Raw genomic sequence first — 22,094 nt, 5'->3', positions numbered from 1 at the left:
ATTTGTTGATTGTTAGTTTTTTGCTAATTGAACTATCGTTCGAACTTCAGTTTTAAAAGAGTACTTCAATAAATAATTTCCGCTACCGTTCATAACTCGAGGTATATCAAATTTCGCCGCGTTTCGTATTTAATTGTTCTTTAGAGAGTGAAAGTCCGCATTAATCCATCTCTCGTTTCCATGTCGCCGAATTGAGCGCTTTCGTTACATCTAATCTTTGTTTCTGTAGAAGTTACACTAAGATTAAGCTAATGGAAGCTGTCGAGGATCCAGATAGCGCAGGCTCACGGTCTTGTGATTTACTAAGTAGTGTTTAGTAATGATACGAAAGTTTGAAAGGTTTTGCTTATATCGCTGTTGAAGTTGGAAATTGATAGTGATTATGTTCCGATGTTTAATTTATTTATGACTATTAAATGAGATGATTATTTAATTAAATGATTACTTTACTAACTTTAGATGTGTAATAGATAACCCAATTTAAAAATTAAGTCGAAGTGTTTAATAGTCTTGCTAAGTATATTTAAACAAACAAAATCTTCCTCCAGCTTCCTCGGCTACAGCATCACGTCTTATCTGCTTGTTCTAATTAATGGATCAGTGTCAAATTTGATACTAATTTGTTTGTGATTAATATCTCAAGAGACCCACAACATCATTTACTAAAAGCGGTACAATATATACTAAACTTTGCCGCTTTACCCTTGTTAAAAATAATCGATTGAAATGTCATAACCCTAATATAACTAGAGTAAATAAAGAAGGGAAACCGAAACGTAGTGCGGAGTTACTGAATCATTGAAACTATTACGCAACGAAACACAACGCTCTCCCCTCTCTCCCCGCGTCACCGCCGCGAGCCTCCGCACCGAGCACGAGGCACAAAATACGCGAGCGTCGTAAACAAACGTAGTAAAGTTGACACTGCACTAGCGAAAATTTAACTAAAACCATGTACTGACACAAGATGTATGAAAATAATATTAAAAAATTTATTACATGTCATGATTCTGTATTAATAGATTTCTGTTTGTAAAGTTAATGCGGTGAGCTCGCCTGTCGCTACATTTTACAATAGTTTTGTAGGTAAATTCTAGACTGTTGCAACTTTTTGTATAATACTGAAACATCAATTTCTTCAACCTGAAAGTTAACACAATAAATTTACTTATAAATTCTTATTAATTTAAAGAAAATAAAACAATTGTATAATAATAATAGAATTATCAAAAAATCGAGCCCAGTGTACCGCGAACTCAAAGTCCGGGCTGCCACGAGGCGGAACGCGGCCTCGCTCCCCCGCCCTACACCCGCCCTATCGATCCGCTACGTAGAAGGGACCTCTACGTCAATGCGTAGCTACGTAGATGCGTAAAGAACAAATATTTTTACGAACCCCCTCGAGCTTTTGTTTAATATCCAATAGTGTGATTATTATGGTATTGGTTAAACAAGGACAAGGTAGTAGACGTATTATACACAAAACAACATATTATATAAATACAACCACTTTAAATTATATTACGCATTCGTTATCATGCGGAATTTGTTTTATTTATCTGTTCTAAAAATAAACAATTATTTAAAAAGTTATTTTGTATCCCAAATTACAGCAATGTTTAAATGTTTATCAGGGTCTAGTAAATCATAATTTTAAAACTACGTCTTTCTAATATAATTCCTAAAAGAGGTTAATCTTTAGTCAATTTTATCCCTACGTATTCATTGATACACACGCTCCTCACCCCGTTCATCTGTGGAGCGTTCGCGTATAGAACGGCATGAATGGCCTGAGTTACTACCGCGCGAACACAGCCTTCAATACTCTGTTACTACGTTCTGTTCATTGCGATTTTTGCTTATACATTTCGATAAACTTCAGCGTACACTTAAGACCCAAATGGAAGTTAGATCCCCAACAGATCCAATACCCAAATATATCTATATTCAGCAATAGAATGATACAGTAGACGATGACGATGATAATCATACTAATATAATAAATGCGAATGTTTAGATGGACGGATGTTTGTTTGAAGGTATCTCTAGAAAGGTTAAACGGATCTCGATGAAATTTGGCATAATGTAGAACATAGTCTGGAAGAACACAGTGGCTACTAATCGAGTTTTTTCTTAATTGGGCGCGTACGGAGTCGCGAGCGACAACTAGTGGATATATATTTGTTATATATATTTTTATTTTTATAATGAGAAGATAATTAGATTGGAGTTTCAATCTCTTCGTGACTGAAATGTTCGAGTAATGAGCGTCTGTCTGTAACTATTACTTTAGTGCTAATAATAATAAAGTACCTTTGTTTCTTTACGGCGATTAGGTATACTCACGCCTCAATATACACATTATTCCATTTAAAACTGGCCAGTTATAGCGTAGTTTATAACTTTTCCGTGTTATTGACAAAGATACCTAAGAAATAATACATAACTATACACCAAAGGGTGATACAAGAGATAGTCTTTACAATAAGTCACACGAGCGAACGATATACATGCTTTATATCCAGTGAACATTTCATTGAACTAATTGAACACCAAGGTGTTTGCCTCCTTCACTTATAAAAAAATAAAAAAATATAAAAACTGTGCAAACATTCGAAAAATAATAAGTTTCAACAATATATTTTCGATGTTTATATTTTATTTATTTATATTATTAACCTACAGTAAAACTAAGTTACTCGCATAACAATACTTATCTCAAATAAAAATATAGTTAAAAGTTGGATTTATGTGTGGGTAGAGTATATAGGACACACTTTTATTGTAACACGGTCGTTTTCAACTTAATACATTGAGATAAATATAAAAGGAACTTATACAATTCGTTTTTCTTTTGTAACGGCAGGGGGAGGTCAAAGAATCCAGGTGTGGTGGGGGACAGGGGATGTGGCACGTGTATCCGTTGCTAGGCAACCGAGTACTATAACCGCCCACGCTGAACCAATAAAATGAACTTCGTTAAAAGCAAATCCGCTTAGAAATTTGTTAGTACTGAGAAATGGCGTTCAATAAACGTTGATATCAAGCGAAGGACTTCCAGGAATTTGTGAGACTGATCTTTTATTATAGAAAAAATATAAAATTTATTATTTCGCATCAAAAAATTACTTTATATCTGTACCACATTTATTATATGTTACATATTTATATATATGTTGTCCAATCTTACTAATATTATAAATGCGAATGTTTAAATGGATGGATGTATGTTTGAAGATATCTCCAGAACTGCTCAACAGATCTTCATGAAATTTGGCACGGTTGTAGAACAGAGTTTTAATGCGTTAAGAGTCACGGGCGACAGCTAGTTAAATGATAGTTTATAATTTCCTTAGTTACTTATTACGAGTAAGATGATTAATAATAATTAGTTGTTGCCTTATTAAATAATACTATTGGGATAAGTAGAGAAATAACTATTTTAATTTTATTAAATTTCTATATGATGGGGTCATCTTCATTTGAAAATATAACAAAGCATTTAGTTAAACGTATAGGTTATACTCGTACATTTATAATTTTGTTATTCTACGCTCATGACTACGCATATGTTTGCGTAGCACTTCTACGCCGTAGCAGTTTTGATGTTTCAATGTCTTCAGAAAGGAGTTCTGCTACATTCTACTTTTAAGTCTACATCCAAGTATAATTTTACTTTATCTCTCTTATAATGCTTAAATAAATAATTATTGAGAAGAGTTTTTACCTAAGTGTATTTGTGACTCGACAAAAATGGACCTTTCTTTTAACATATTTCTTCATAATATATATTTTTTTTGTTTTACTTGAAACTAGAAATTGAACCTCGGCTACAAGGCGATGACTTAACCACTGTGTTATTGCCGTATCTTACTAATATTATAAATGCGAATATGGATGTATGGATGTTTGTTACAAGGTATCTTCAGAACGACTCAATGGATGTAGATGAAATTTGGCACAGATGTAGATCATAGTCTGGAAGAACACATAGGCTACTTATTTATTTTTTAATTCCTCGCGGACGAAGTTGCGGCCGAGAGCTAGTTAGTTATATAACATTATATTATGTTAATCTCATTATATTACGTTTACGTTACAACGCATTTCCCCGCGCTTACGACATGATGCGACGCGACGCTTTGGAAAGTTCGTGCCGTTAGACACGTGAATATATTTAAATAATCACATACATTATTTCTTATAAAATTCACGAATAAATAAAGAAATTATACATGTTTATTATAATTATTGTATATTATTCAGATGCTATTTTGATTAAGGAAGGCATAGTTTTTCGCGTTTATTTATGCTTCTATGTGTGGGTTTGTAACATATGTCAACATATGCAAATTTTGACAGACGTGATGTTAACAGTCAAATGTTTTTTTTTTTTAAATTAAAGATAATGTTACTATTCTAGATATACCAGCGATTTGAATATACCTATTCCTACCAAACCAGTCAAAATGACTGGTGCATAAAAACAGGCTTCTTGTGGTTTCTTGTCTATATTTACTCTTAAAAATTACAAAAATAAAGTTGAATAATATTAATTATAATAGATAAACGGATTTATATACATTTCCAAATAACAAAACACTTAATTATTTACAGTTTGTTGCTCTACAATTTCTACATGTGTAGATTTTGCTGCGTGTACACTTTCCGCATAGACTTTTTTTGCATTTATTGCAAATATTTGTTTTATTGTTATTGCAATATCCTATTTTACACCATTTTCGTACAGGAACTGTGGCATTTGTGGTTGGTATATTGGTTTTGTGTGGTTTTTGCCTTGAAGTCTGATATTCTGAAGCAAGTTCTTCTGCTAATTGAAACAGAAAGTCTTTTTGTGAAATATTTTCTCCTGTTGTGTTTTTGTACAATACCCAGCTATTTATTGCGGCTAAATCTAAAATAAAAATCTAATAATCTAAAATTATTAGTTGGGTCAGTTCTACCCTTCGTGGTATATGGTTCAAGAAGTTTCATCACGACAATTCCGCTTAGGGGGGTTGATGTATTTCGTGTCTCGTCTTTTCCTAAATACGAAAAGCCATTTACCACATTTTCGTCTCTACATCGGACGCCAATCAAAATTTTATGCCAAATTTTTGGGGTTTGTTTGGCATATATTGAGTAAATCTGCATCTGGCTGGTAATATAAGCTCCCGGTTTGAAGCAGTTTTTACTGTTTTCAATAAATTTATCCCAAACTGCTGAGACTAAAGCAAACTTGTCTGTCTGCAAAAGTTGACTCCAAAGACGATAACAAAATACGCTTCAGTGCTATATGTACTGTAGGTATCGGTCTCATGATTCCCAAAATCATACATTTTTTCATACAAACACAACCTGTCATTTTGACTGGTACTGGTATAAATGTCAACAACAAAAATTATATTTGTTACTAATGTATATAAAATAACATTAAGTTTATAAAACATACTCTCTAATTATAGCTACAAAAGTCATAACATCATTTCTGAAAAAAAATGTGTAACATAGTAGGAATTTGAATTGAAATTGCACGACCAGTCTAAATGACTGGTCTGGTAAATCTAGTGTTAGTTACTAAACCAATATCTCAAATTCTTGACCTTGGAATGTATAAAAAGTTACTCATGATTGCAATGACATCATAATTAAATAGAAATATGTACGCTAAAGCGCGGGAAGGCAACTCCTTTTAGCGCGCAAATTATGCGCCTTCTTGGCCCACCACCAACAATGTGTCAATTTGTCTAAACATGGCATACATTAGAAATTCATTTCATATAACCATGAATCTTTTATTATAAACGAGTAATTATTCAGTTATAATGTGATATCGCTACCTTTATTTTACATGAGCTAAAGCTAACAAGAGACCCATCTTTATAACCGCTGGAATTCACTGTCCGGACATTTGACCGTCGGATGACAGTTTGTTGTATGTGTGAGGACTTTCCTGGATTTGTTTCGGCAATAGATGTGCACGGGTATTTGCTTGTAGACTATTTAAACCTACTTATCCTAACGTTTTGTGTTTAAATAATAACATTTTCTACTAATGTTATAAAGTGTACTTGAATGGATGAATTGGTTTGTTAGAAGGTATCTCCGGAACATCACAACGGATCTTAATAAAATTTGGCACAGATGTAGATCATAGTCTGGAAGAACACATAGGCTACTTATTAAGTTTTTTTTTTTTAATTCCGCGTGGGCGTAGTCGTGGTCGACAGCTAGTCATTATATAAGTATTGAAACGCATAACATCAAGTGCATTTACTTGCGTCTTGTATCCCGCGCGTGCACTATCCTTATCAAAGATCTTTCCGTGTACCACCTTGAAGCATCGCACACTGCACACTGAGCACTGCGTACGTCATGAACAATTTATTTATTACATGCTTTTACATTGACATATTTACACTCAACCCTCGCCTCTATCACTCCTTAACCTACACAAGTTATTTAAAACTGTTCATTTTTAAAAGCAATTAAAACAACGAATAATATCATTAATATATAGTTTTAAAATGTTGCATTGAAACATCTGCCCTACTGACCTACTTTCTGAACAAATGAATTAAATTGATAAACTGTACTTAACATTTGGTACTGTTGTTAAAGATACGTAGAAAACGACGAACCGAGATGTACAGATTACATAATACGATTCGCCGTATTTATATTTTATCTAAAAATTTCCACAGATCGATTCCGAAATTAAAAAAGAAATATTCGTTGATCGCATGAATTCGGCCAACGTATCTACGTAGTTTCAAAGTGAAAAACTGTCAAAATAACACAAATAATATATGTCTGGATCCGTATTGTAAATTCGAATCTGCAAGTGTGTGACTGCAGAAATAGCGAGGTGCGGTGCGGTGCGGCGGCGCTTATTTTTATACCCGAGTGACCTCAGTTCATGAATGTAGTGCCAATGTCACCGTAACTGGGTCTATGTCAGGCGACCGCGCGGCCTCAGCTAGCACGCCCCACGCCGCCCGACGCGGATCGACATTTTGTGGCCTTATATGGCCGTTTCGGCGAATATATATTTTTTCAGTAGTCAATTATATGACCATCACATTGATAGATATTTGTTAAATACGTAACAAATGTCATTTATAATACTCATTCTCAATTTACCTACTCTATTAATTCGCAAACGTTCAATACTTTTTCGCCGCACATTACACGCTTTTAGGTCACGGTCGCTGGATAATTGTATATAAAAATAAATAAATTTAATATTGTAATTATTTTATTTAAAAGTACACGCTGAATATCCAACTGTTCGTTGCGTAATATTTAAATCTAATAAAATTTGTTTACGGGGCCGTGATTAAATGAAGAAAAACTCATTGTTTCGTATAATTAATTCCAAAGTCATCTATCAAGGTTGTAGCGCCGTCGAGTCAAATATTAAAATTGATAAAATCAGTACATCCGATGGATGTTCAGATCAGTTTTTTTCCGAGCTATAAAGCACAAGAATCAGAATTAATACAGCTCATTACTGTCCATCAAGTATTTCATACTGGCATTATTTTTAGAGCATCGTGCAAACACCTAATAGTACAGCCGTGAAGAAAATGACTACGAACAAAAGATTAATATAAGAATCATATTAAGCTTCGTTATTTTAAGGATACTTTGTTAGATTTGTATTAAAATCGGTAAAGTTCTTTAATAAATAATGACGTTTAAATAATTAAATACGTATCGGTGTGGCGGGTGGAGGCGGCGAGCACTGGTCGTATGACGGCGGCCATGAGCGTAACCTTGCTAGCTCCGTCCCGCTCGCACCCGTGCGTCCGCCCATCTCCGTCCCGCTCTAATCGAATGTGGCCGGTGCCACTACCGGATTCCAAGCGATTTGAACAACTGACTACTAAAGAAATTAAACTACGACTCATTCAGTCAGTTTGTGAGTCAATAAGCATCAAAATGTAAAGATTTTTGTTTCCATCAGATTACAAGAAGATGACGTCACATTAACATGTATCATTTACATCAAATAATTATTCATAAATGACTAATTTTAAAGGTAAGTATGTACTATAAAAAACTTATAAGATTTAAAAATATTATACTTTTCAACTAGGTTTCAAGAGTAAACTGATACGGGCTGAAAACTATTGTCGTTGTTATCATTTGACACTAAACTACAATAAATAAATAAATAAATGACCATGAATATGTTACATAATATTGATGAATAATGAAATTGAAGCCGTATGTGGGACACGTGTTGTGAAATGTTGCACATCGAACCTACCTATTGTTCCAAATGAAAACTGTTCAAATGCACAATTGCATCGAAAGCGCGACATTGCACAACCGCCCCAAATTATATTAACTCTATACACTTTGTTAATTTTCCACTAACAATATGTGCGTACTGATCGAAAATTAATTGAAATAAAACTTGTTCTTAAATTTTTATTTTGATCTGTCATTATAAAGATTTTGGTTCTAAAACGCACGGACTTCTAAATGAATGTTTGACATTTAGCATGTCTTTGACTAAGCACGCAAATTATACGTATATCTTAAAATCAGCAATACTGCTTTTGAAAGTTTTAAAGTTAGTCATACGTATCGATACATTGTTCACTATGGCATAGCTACGAGTAGAAGCGCTTCTTATTCATTTTGGCACTATATTTTACACGTGTAATTTGTATAATATAATTTAACATCACAGATTTTGTTCAATGTATATTTCGTGTTGAAGTCGTTGCGAAGTAAAAAGTTATTTTTTGTCGCTTAATGTTAATGTATAGAAAATGTTGATTGTATTCATATAAATAATGTATCGCTATTTACTTGCGCGCCCGACTGTACCTTACCTTTGCAACTCATATTTTCTGTAGTAACTAGTCTGTCAAGGTCACAACGATCCGCACTTTTGGCGGTCAGTTTTTGATGATGTTTGAATTTATTTATTTGCATTATTCAATATATTTTACGCGTAAAATTGTAATTTTAAACCTGTTTTTATCCTATGTTGTTCCTTTAGTGATAAGGTGAACATTTCCATAGCTGCTCACTCTCCCGCCTTCTGCCAAATAAATAATTAATGTTTTTGCACTTTTTTACATTATCGATTAAAAAGTCTAAATAATTCTTGTGCCAAAATACTCTGCCTAGCTATATGAATTAATTAACTATAGAAACGTGTTTGACTCATAAAATTGCGTAGATTTCAATTTTCAATATTACTACTAATAGTATTATCTGTGGTCGTAACAAGCAAACACACTGACTGATTTCTATCATACTCGTAGAATGTTCTAAACCAGTAATTACTTATGTAATTCGACCATGAACGATGTTCTAACACCTAATATTGCAAATTTTTCACAAGTAGGGGTACTCGCTAAGTTCCCCCCCCCCCTCCCCCCGGGCGCAGCATTGGGGAGGACCTTGCGGCGCTGCCTGCGCGGGCCGCGGCCCTCGACTCAATTTATTTAAACTTAACCCACTGATCATGACACACATTCAGCGATTACGCACGCATGTATGCGTTGCGCTTACGCCGGAATCGTATACCAAATTTTCAACGTCCTCTTTCATACGACCCGCTTTTTATTGCAGAGTATTTTCGTATATGGGTCATAGTTTCATCCATTCTAATCGCCAAATGTCGCACCATTCCGCTTTATCACTGTTGCGTGTTTTTTCTTGTCGTATTAATATTCTATTTTAAATACATTATTTATAAGCAAACCAATGTATTGCAAAGAATATGGGAGTAAGAAATAGTGAATAAGAAACACGGAGTTGTATTTTTTAAGCAACTCAATAAAAATAATAACGTTAAAATTGATTCGGCGAAGGCGGAAAGAGCGGTCGCCAGATAGACGCAAGGCCAACCGTCAAGGTCTACGAAAAACGTAATTAAGGCGATATGAACTTTATAGCGGTAGGTGTAGAGTCTTTAATCGGATAATTGGGTGAGTCGTAGTGCAAGACAATAACTCGGCTGCTTTAAATGCAGCATTTTTCAGTAATAGGTAGAGATCAAGGCTGTCGAGCGTCGGTGCGAGCTGTGACGTAGCGGCGTAACCGTGAGACGTGCGCCGTAAGCGCAGATGTTACAAGCCGCCCGCTCCCTTGAGTAAGAACTAGAGTACATATCCTACCGATGACCATCATTACTTTTTAAGAATGATACATAACACATGAACAAGTTTTCTTAGTCATTAAATCATCATTAACCGAAGCCATCACCTGACTGTTTTTGAATTCGTTTTCAAAGGCAATATTGATTCAAGTTTATATTGGTGTAATTAACAATCATTATACAAAACGAGATGCAATCGCAAATTGTGTCATAGTCTAATAAAATTGCTATTAAATTGGCCAAATAAAATACGGTTCAATATTAAAACTGGGTCACGGATGCTTACAAACACTTTGACAGCCCAATTTGTATGTTAAGGTCCTTACTTGGGTAGTTGTCGTTTAGATAATGTTTAACAACATGTTAATTTACATTTGTTATAAATAAGTAAATTCGATAAAATTATACTGTTAAAGTAATATTAAATTCAAAAACATATAAGTTTCATCTATAACGAAAAGGTAGAAAACATATAAAATAGTCAAGCACAGACAAAAAAAATACATATATACTAAATACAAACGTCAGACAAAGCTCGGCAATTGGCGGAATAGTAAAACGTAGTGCCGTACAACTGGTAGTGAGGAAGTCAACATTATCGAAGCTATCTACCGACGGGGGACAAGGAGGAGGGGGGCAGGGGAGCATTATCAAAGTGGGCCAAGGTTACCGCAGTAGGCGCGGATGACCGACCAGCTCATCGTGACCTCCGATATAGTACGGCTGGGAGCAGCGCCGGTACTGACACGAAGGCGGGGGGGAGGCAGGGAAGATCATCATAGTTTGGTGCTCAAACTATATTCGGTGGAGTTGAATATTAAACGCGCGGCGCCTCCTGCCTAACAATTTGGCGCTCAAATTGACACCACAACTATTTATTTTAGAGCCACATGGAAAATTAAATAAATTTGTAATTAAATGTTTTTCTATAAAAATGGTTAAACATCCGTTTGCAAGTTTTGATACTCAATTTGTATCAATTAAAGTTTGGAAAGAAGCGGAACCTATTTCATTTTGATATCTAATAAATTCTTTAAAATATAAGAACACAAAACCTTTAGTAATTCCCTAACTAACTCATTAAAATAATTACAGAATAACATTTCGAAAGTTATTCGATATCGCGATAAAATAAGAGCAAGAATATTGGACAACGTTTTAATACGTATTGTATTGCACAATGTGATCCGAAAACACGTGCACAGATTAGTTGAAATCGCACACACAAACAAGTGCGTAGGGACGTACTATGACAGTAGTGTGAGTCCAAACGACCTACACACATAAAAGGGTACTAGCAATGGAAATTGTAATACTGTAAGCTTTCTGTAAGGTTTAAAACATTCCATAACAATAGAACCTTGGAGAAATTGCTTTAAAAAAACGTAGCAAGTTTTTTTTTCTACAACTCTCTAACGCTAACAATTGAATATTTATTGCTACCAATTTTATGACGGCTCGTAAAATAGCAATAAAAATACGCTTAAAGAACACTTCGAATCTTTACTGGCAACCCTTTACTACGGGATGGTCATAAACTAATATAGAATTAACAAACTTATTCGGTATCGCTTTGTGTTTTGTACATTGTTGCACTTGTCGAGTATAACACATTTTTTTTTTTAAATTGAAAGAAATAATAGTTCGTCTCTACCTTCTTTTAATACATTTCTTTTTCACAATAACCTTGTCAACGTCATTTACTTGACACATTTCTGTATCGATAGCTTTTAATGTCACAATTTAAAAATAACTATCTTCTTCTAATATATAAAACTAGCTTTTACCCGCAACTCCGTTCGCGCGGAATAAAAAAAATGCACACAAAATAAAAAGTTCCTATGTCCGTCTCCTAGTTCTAAGCTACCTCCCCATCAATTTTAAGCTAAATCAGTTCGACCGATTTTGAGTTATAAATAGTGTAACTAACACGACTTTCTTTTATATATATAGACTAGCTTTTACCCGCGACTCCGTCCGCGCGGAATAAAAAAAATAGAAAACGGGGTAAAAATTATCCTATGTCCTATTCCTGGTTCTAAGCTACCTGCACACCAATTTTCAGTCAAATCTATTCAGCCGTTCTTGAGTTATAAATGGTGTAACTAACACAACTTTCTTTTATATATATAGATTTCCATGTCACAATGTTAGTTACCATACTCCTCCGAAACGGCTTGATCGATTGTTATGACATTTTATATTCATATTCAGTAGGTCTGAAAATCGGATAATATCTATTTTTCATACCGCTATTAAATTTTTTTTAACTGCGCGCGGACGGAGTCGCGGGCGACAGCTAGTATACATCTAAAATACACCCTTTTCTCTATATTTGACAATCTACTTTAGAGCATTTTTTAAACGTATTTGACGAACCTTGGAACTCATTACAATGATTGATAATTAGTACAACGATGTCATTTACAAACTTATATTGTAATAGCAAAAAAAAAATACCACAGCTCTGTAAAGACAACTCAATGATGTAGTGTTTGTTGTCAACGAATAATCTTGTTACAACTGCGCTGCGCAGTAACTATGTGCCTAGACATAGTCTAGTAAAAACCGGAATAAGTTGCCGCGCACCTCTCCATCAAGTTTGTATTTATTAAAGAAAAAAAATAAAAACATCAGTTGAATTAAAAATCAAGCTGATTGTTAAGATTTTGTTGGAAGGCCGAAGTTTATCGATGGCTCAGGGAAAACCGGATTTGAAATCTACAGGTCCGAGTTCGAATCAGCCCTTAAAATATATGCTAAGAAAATCAAATATTTATGTGAAATCAACCAACTAGCACTGGGCCAGTGTGATTAACTAAGGCCTAGTCACCTAACCTAACCTTAACTCTGGTAGCCTTCGAGCTCACTAAACAACAGCGAAATGTTGTAAAAACCACAGTATTAATGTAAAATATCAATTTTGTTTACATAGGCATAGACAAGAGTACAATACGTATAGACAACACAAACCTTATTGTTCTTTTTTGTTATTTGTTATTTTTGTTCTACGATTTTCTAGAAAATGCTCTGTTTAAGACACAAATGTGCGGAAGAGACATATTTATTTTAAACAAAACACTTTAAAACACAACGGCTTTATCGCAGAACTTATTGGTATCGAATTAGGTTGAGTTAACATTTTATTAATAATCAAAAATAGTCTATGATGGCACACGTTGTTGACGAACGAAAAATGACTAGATTTTTACTTTATTTAGCATTGGTATTTAACCTATCAATTTTATTATTATTGTAGCAACATTAATGTATTAATTTATTGGTCTGTTTTAAACTGTTCAACAGAATACTTTCAAAACAGGTAGAACGGAACTTGATGGTATTAGCGTATCATTAATTGGATGTCCTCAATAAAAACTATTTGGTATATTTGAAAACTGTTAAAGAATCAAAATGACCGCCCGAAACTGTGCTAATAAATCTAACACGTGCGCAATTGGCCCAATAAATTCAAGGCCGTATTCTTACTAATATATTATTATTCTGTAATAGGTACTTTGCTAGTTTCCAATCGATAAGTATTTCAAATAAGTTATTTCTCGCCACAATGATACAATTGGATAAAGAAACATTGTAATGCCATTAATGAAAATAGTCTAATAGTTTGGGTCATGGTTTGAAAATCATATACGCATAGTTATCTTGATAATGTCCTAAACTGTTGTATTTCAGACGTGTTTTTTACAAACGCAAATAAATTTTGTAACGATAAAAAAATCGTAGTCAAAATATTCGTTATAAAGGGTCATAAGGCATAGCATTTAATGCTCTTTTATTTATGCACAAAAACAAAAATGATTAAACACATAGAGTCAAAGGCATAACAGAGCTGTCAAGTGTCAACCTGACAGACGAAATGTTGAAAAAGGAACAAAAAGGCGCGCGCGTTGTCTATGATTCACGCTGCGCTATCTGTGGCGTGTATTTTTTAGCGGCGCGGGGCGCGGTGCGGGGCGCGGGCGCATCACCGCGATATGTGTGTCAAGGAGACATATATTGGAGAAAAATTTGCGAACCTTGGCGCTGTTAGATTAGAATTAGGACTGTCCGAGTTATTTATTTTATTACGTGGGCTTTGTTTATGAGAGGATTTTATAAAAAGATCCGCTGGTTTGCTCGCAATGTCGGCCTCGGACGAATTTTTTTTGTAATAATAGAATATGCAAAAAGAATTGTAGTAATGCTTCTTTACTTACGTAATGCAGTACTTAAACAAATTATTCGGTAGCTTGTGCAGAAAATCTGGTGTAGTTAGTAGAGTCCTTAGTTAGGTTATGTTATATAAAGTTATATTATATTCTAACAAAATATTAAGTATACAACTAATTGTAAATGTACTTATTCTTACCATTTTTATTGGCACAATAACATAAGCTAACGACAAAGTAAGATTAACATTTGTCGTGGAATTTAATGGAAAATCCACTATCTTTGTTATCAAATTGTTTAATAATAAAGAAATCGTGTTTTGTTTTATTAATCTGCTGTTATTTTTAGGCGATGCAATTTAAAATAAGTGCCGCTGATTGCATTGACGTACAAATCAGTTAAAAATAAATGTACATAAGTTTTATTTTATGTAATGTACTACTAAATATTTTAACACTTTTTCCTACATGTACGTTCGTTGTTTGCATTCTTCTTACATAAAATTTAAGATGATGCACGTGACGTAATCAACTTTGACAGCTCCGATGTGTGACGCATTGAAAAAAATATCCCCAGTCATAAACTATAGTACGTCGTTCAAACATTGTCCGAGGTGATCGCCCTCGTTCGAGCAGTTTATTTTTAAAGCAGCTAAATAAATACTCAATCAATACTTGCGAATCTGTGGCGACACGGTGTGTTCCTTTCAAATGCTTATGTTACCTTTTGTATTGATTCAAACGTTAAGTTTACTTTGTCAGTAGACGTAACAGAGTTTATCAATTGATGTAGTCTCAGTCAGAAGTATGTCCTGTACGGTACGGATTTAGTTCGAGAAAAGAGTGCACATACGATGCGGAGCAAAATTACGTTTTTTTAAATGATATCGTCATGGTGAAGAGCTGCTTACCATCAGGTGAATGTCCTGTTTGTGACGTTTCCACATTAATGGAAACACTGCAAACTTTTTGCCATTCTTTGGACACACTGTGCAAATTTGATCTATCACCACGCAAGGAATTTTGGGCTTTGGCCAGAAATATGTAGTCACTTTATGACATCTCCTTTTATAAAATATAATGGTTCATTTCATTTATAAAATTTATAAAATAATTTATAAAATATAATGGTTCAGTGACGTCGCGACGTTAGACCGTGCAACAGCGCTGCTGTGTAATCGGAAGTCTTAAAATATAAAAGTAGTGTTTAAACGTAATATATTACCGATGTTTTCGTTATAAAAGTAACTATTAGTCAAAGTGAATATATATGTGGCACCGTGTTTAAACTAAATTCATTTATTTTATGAAAAAACAACAATTATTTATTTTTACTTTAAGACGGTGTTTGTTCACTCGCAAGTTGTTTGTCATGCATCGGCCCGGACATGCTATTTTAATCGTTAAGCAATTCGCATAAGTGTCAATTTGCCTAATTTACTTATAAAATAGCGCCAAAGTTTTATGCATTTCTTAGGCCCGTATATTTATAACATAATCATAGGAAAATGCGACATTAAGCGAGACTCGGTATATAAAGCCAAAATAAAATTGAAATCGTGGTTGTTGAAAATAACGTACGAGGACACAGATGATATTCTTAAAATAGTGAATTGAGTTTATTACTATTTATTTTGTATTAATGATTTAACTTTACTTTTAAGACAAATGGCACTTTTGGTTTTCTTTAGTTAATTTGTTGCCGTCTAACAGATCTTTGGTAAAACTTAAGAGCAGGATCCTCGCGATACAGGCTACGCCTAGTGCGAGGATACTGATCAATACTTATAAAGCAACCCTTTTGTATCCATAAAGTTTCTTAGCTTAACTGTTCAATGTAAACTTAAACTTAATTTTTTGGATTGCAATAAATTATTTTTCATTTTTTTTCATTTGTTGATTAAAGTACTGTGTCGGCGGTTGTTGATAAAAGTATTTCATTTATAGTAGCTATTTTCACACTTTATAAGAAGTCAATAGCTAATCGATTTTAAATCGAGTTTTTTTTTTAAGTTTCATAAAGTAAGTATAAACAACTTTATTTTGTTTATGCGTTGCTATTGTTGCTGCGCCAGTGCCGGCGCGGCATCATACGACTATTTATAATCTTCTGTATAGTATTTGCTATAAAACTGTAATATCAAGGTGCAATGAACTAAGCAGTCGCTAACGCGTTCGACGTGAAAATTTTCAAACATCAATTCGTCACAAATTATTGTAAAGCCAATAATTAAATATATATAACTAAAAGACAAATTATTTGATTAAAAATCAAAACAACGTTAAAAGTATGTTCTTATAAACGTACAACATAAATTAAAGTATATGCAAAATAATAAAAAAAAAAACAAATAAAAAACACATTTGCCGAGTGTTATGCTAGTTACGAGTTAACAAACTTTCATCATGCGTTCACAGATGTAACAAGATTATACGCAAAGAATAAAAAACCACAAACAAGTAGAGTACCGACGTAACGCGGTGACGGCTGACGGCTGGCGGCCGGCAGGGCTTTCACTTTTGGCAGCCCGCGCGCGGGAACCACGCGTAAACTATCTTTATTTATTTCTTTATTAATTAAGGATATTTTAATATAACATCATGTTATGTAAGACTAATAAATTAAGAACAAAATTAATCGTCAAGGGGACATTCGCAGTGCAATTATAGAAAAAGTTTTTTTCTTTTATTTTTTAATATGAAAGCACTTGTTAATTATGGAACATAAACAGAACCTTCAATTATTTTTAAGCATAATAAAAGGTCTTTATTTCTTTCTCTAGATGGTTCTTTATTAAATACTAAAATTTATTTTAAACAGTATTTTTGATGAATATGTTAAAATAAATTCCTAACCACTAACAAGTGAAAGCGAATCTTTTAAAGTGATGACACGCGATCCGATCATTTACTAAAAAAAAAACATCAAACCGAAAGTGGATGACGCTACACTTTTGATTTCAAACACGTTCAATTTTGACTCATGCCATTTTACGTTTGCTTAATAATTTTAAATAACAAAATGCACCCATTTTTTATATGACAGGGACGTGTAAAAATTTAATTGGAACAAAATTCCTCACATCAATTCAAATCTATTTTTAAATCACCAAAAAGAAATCAATGCTTCTGCATTAACGAAATTCAATTTTATAATTCTGTTTACTATTGCCTAATCGAATTATCTTAGTGTTAGTTGTATTGTCTGTTTTATCGCTGGCGATATCTAGAATCTACTTCAAGTATTGGTTAAGTGTTTGTCTCGCGTGTCTAATGGCCCACCGACGTCCGCCACCCGCCGCTAGACCTTCATTCAATTAATCATTCACAATCATTTGCGTTGTATGCAAAAAGCCTTAAATGAATAAAGTTAATAAATAAGATGTATCTATGTCGCGTCGCCTTACTCTTTACTAGCTTATTGATTGATTTAAACCAGTTTTTTAAATCAAAAAGTGGAAGGAGCGACAGAGTCGGACATACCACAACCAAATGGAATCCCTTAATCTAAATCTAACCTTCTGAGTTACAAAAGTGTGTTGTGTTTTTTTTAATATCGCGGAAAGAAAGGTCACCAGTCACCGGTACTTGTCGCCATTGTTAAAATTCTTTTAGGCTTTGCGACCCACAGTTTGAACAACACTGACTTAGGCAACCTACACACATTTGTAGATAAAAAATTCAAACAATACTCTAGAGCAGTGTTAAGAAGACAGATTTATCTGGAAGTAAGAATTGATCAGAATGCTTAAAAACGAAAAATATGTATCCATCAGGGGTCTAATAATAGCAAAGCCTAGATAATCATCATTGCAGTATCCCCATTGTGATATTGTGTTTCTGTAAAATCAATTGCAACCAAAAGCCCACCTTCTTTGTTATCAGACAAAATCTTCTTATCTAATCTTTATTGTGAGTATTTCCCAAATTCGTCAAACCCCTTGCTCTATGTCTCGCGAGAGCTATTAAATATTTGTGTTTTTTTTTATATTTCCAAGTTATATAATTTAGTGAAACTTAAAAATCATATCCCACGGGAACCGTAATTATTTTCGGAATCAAAGATACCCTATGTGTTCTTCCAGACTATGCTCTACCTCTACACCGAATTTCATCAAGATTAATGCAGCCGTTCTGGAGATACCTTCAAACAAACATCCATCCATCCAAACATTCCCTTTTATAATATTAGTAAGATGTAGTATCTAAAGTAATTGAGTAATACCGAATACTCTTCTGAGCCAAGATGTACACTATAGAAAATTAACACATTTTTAATGTCTAGGTCACAAACCAAGATGCGAAGAGTTGTTACCAGCTTCTCTTATCCTAGATTATTCAGAGTAGGTAAATGCTATTGCATAAAAAAATTAATGCATCTCAAGGTCATTTTAACAAATCCATAGCTTTTGCTTGGCACAATCCAAGATTTTATTTGTCGAAAAATAAAAAGTAAAATCTCTATACTTCGATGTAATACGAGTAAATAATTTGAAAACGGGCAGCAAAGATACTACCTATAAAGAAATTGAATATACTTGTATACTTTTAAGCTAAAACATAGTGTGAACCATTAAATTTGATCCTTGGTCCTCTAGCTTTAATAGTCTCAACCACTCTACCGTATTCATTGTAGAAGTATCATATAAACATGTACAAACATAAAGATTAAAGATACAAACAACCTTGATGTTGTCGTAAACAGACAAGTAACCTTGATTGTATGATCAGGAAATACACAGAAAATATATATGAAAATACAATTATATACACGAATAATAAACAATAAACAATATATTGTTCAAGGTACAAGACAACCAAAATATTAGTTTAGTTAAATATTTATATTTAACTTCCTATTCACAAAACATATTATTTAAATTAATAAAACAAATTGTATATAAAATCTTGTAACAAATGGAGATCATTTTAATTACATTTAGATGGTTATCGAAATTAAATTGTTTCTAATTTTAAAAAATGCTTAATATTTTTTTATGCGTAATAACTTAAGTTATACGATGAACAACAAAATGCAAGTAACTTTAAGAAAATCTAAAGATACCGGAAAATTATTTTAAAAAAATATCTCTACTAAAAAAATTGTACAATTGTAAAATCAATAAATATTCGATAAACACTAAACAAAATATGTTTTTTTAAGTTTTAATTTTATTAAGTATGATTACATAAAATAAAAAATAACATAAATAGAGAAAGGAGCTGGAGAAAGCAAATAATTAAAGCAATTAAAATAAAATTTATTGTACATGTAATTTAATTAATTTAGGCTTTATCAAATAAATACAAATTTTAAGTAACTAACCAAGTTTACAACAATGTTTTTTTTTTTATTTATAAATGACTCGAGATGAACTTCTTGAAATTATTTAAATAAATATTCCTTTCCATATTTACACGTAAATAAATATATTAATAATTCCTAAATATTAAATTTAAAACTTACCAAATCCAAAACGCAATCCAAAAGTTCACTGATCCGTCCACATGCACATTAAAAAATCAATAATAAAATGTTGAAAATATAATTCAAGTTTCCGTATAAAAATGTAACTCTGTACAAACACTGTACAAACACTCCTGTCACTGTCAGCAGATTTTCACACACGAAATAAATAACGAAATTCAGTTAACGATAGCACGTAGCGTATTGTCAAAGCACACGAGCATACAAACACGTCCGCTGAGTACGGCGGGCCGCGAGTCACTGAACTGCCAACTGCCTCGCCCGCCCCGGCGCGCTCCTCAACGCTCGCGTATTTTTATTCCTCCAAAAAACTAATGTTATCATTATCAAAACCCTGAAATGGATGTGCATTTGAGAATCAGGTCAAAGTGCTGGCAGCTTCCAGCCCGTTGTCATTATGTGGATATGACTTTTTTTTTCAAGTACATTAATTAAATGGGCGTTTACTTTTTAATTTACAAAATATATGTTTGCTATATCTACATTATGACTTTATTCTTGTTAACAAAAGGCCAGTAATTCGAAATAGGAATGAGTTTTGTTTTCTTTTTTTTAATTATTTTAATATACAACTTTATAACTCGTTACCTTCATCAATTAAAAATTTAAGTTCATGTAATCAATTTAAATCAAAGCTAGCTCAATACATTTTACATTGTTGTAAAAAAGTTAATTGACAACTAAAACGGCGACCATATTGTATTATGTATAGTGTGCGATATTGTTCTCATGTAAGTGACTTTTTGTTTGTCTTTTTGAGAATAAATTCTTTAAACCTAAACCTATTATTTTAATATAATTAATTATATGCAAGACCCTTAGACATTTATCGAGAAATATAAACAAGGATGAAAGATACTCGTAGATAAATAGAACTTCTTATATAATTATATACTTGAGTACATACTATTTACAATTTACTCCACGAGTATTAAGCAGTTTTACTTTTAAAGTAGAAATTATAGAATAAAAATTATTAAATATCTATGGAATGAAATGCAAAGATTAAAAGTATATTTCACAACGATAATGTATTCCAACAGATTTTAAAAATAATAAATAAGATATTAGAAAATTTACTTAACAAAAAAAACTATTATAACTGTATGAGGAGCACTTCCTTTATGATAAATAATATCAATAAATAAAAATAGCGACAGTTGATATTATATATTGAAAAGTAATTTCTACTAAATCATTATTATTTCAGGACATTTGAATACAGGGCTACCGCACTCTGGATATTTTTAAAACAACCTCATATTAAATTGCCACAAACATGGATAGAATCTTACATACTTTGGAGTATTTAAACGTGTAAAGTTTCAGATATTCAAGCTTTAAGATCGTTGATTCCTAAACCTACATAACTTAAAAAGAAAACTGTCGACTACTTCTAGTTATATGTTATGTTTTCTTCGATTTACTAACTTATAGTAACGAGGCACTAGCCACAGCTCAGGACGTTGGACAAGATACCGGATTGATAATTAATAGCGGAGCTCTAAGAGGTAAGGTGTGCGAGGTCACGTGACCCGACCTCTACAGATCTCTAGATAACTACGTCATATAGTGCCAGCATATTTCATATTTCCCTCAGTGTGATGATCTGAGTATTAGAGAGTGATAAATTAAAAAAAAAACTTTATGCTATGGAATATGTCAAATTACAAATTCAAATATCTTAACTATTAAATATTACGTCATTTGTTTATGATTTAATTCGAATTATACAAATACTAGCTGTCGCAGGCGACTCCGTTCGCGCGGAATTAAAAAAATAATAATTAGTCTATGTGTTCTTCAAAACTATGTTATACATCTGTGCTAAATTTCATTAAGATCCGTTTAGCCGTTCCGGAGATACCTTCAAACAAACATCCATCTAAACATTCACATTTATAATTTTATTAAGATTATAAGGGATATTCGAAAATAAAATCCCATCGAAGTATATGACCACGTCGAGTATACACATCCTTTTTATTTTCTTTTAAAAATCAGTGACAACATGTCTTAAATACAAGTGTCACAGCAGTGGAAATCCACAGGAAGGAAGGCATAACACAGATGAATTAAACATAGTTGATATCTTTGCGAAGCGAATTTAAAAGTTAATAATTTTCAAATTTGCAGCTGCGTTCAAAAAACCGTTCAATAGAAATCATTCGGGTCTCGATTATATGCAAAACTACAATAAATTATTAATGAGTATAAGACGACGTTAAGAAAGAGTTTCTATATTTGCATTGCTCGTAACATGATGTGTTACTTTCCAAAACTGACTGTGACATATTATGGCAACACTATT

The 22,094-nt window shown here is 33.0% G+C and overlaps 1 protein-coding gene across 2 annotated transcripts in view; it reads right to left on the bottom strand.

The window, feature by feature from the left end:
* The window catches only part of LOC106708453 (ecdysone-induced protein 74EF), a 150,112-nt gene extending 130,101 nt beyond the window's left edge, over positions 1-20,011 (bottom strand). For both annotated transcript variants that reach the window (XM_014499975.2, XM_014499986.2), the window contains exon 1: positions 19,763-20,011. The gene's annotated coding sequence lies outside the window, so the exon portion shown is untranslated. The remainder of the gene's footprint in view (positions 1-19,762) is intronic.
* Between the last annotated feature and the right edge of the window lie 2,083 nt (positions 20,012-22,094).

This window comes from Papilio machaon, chromosome 3 (genome assembly GCF_912999745.1).
Source record: "Papilio machaon chromosome 3, ilPapMach1.1, whole genome shotgun sequence".
Lineage (NCBI taxonomy): Eukaryota > Metazoa > Arthropoda > Insecta > Lepidoptera > Papilionidae > Papilio > Papilio machaon.
Note: the sequence above shows the minus strand (reverse complement) of the source record. Positions and strands in the feature narration are given on the sequence as shown.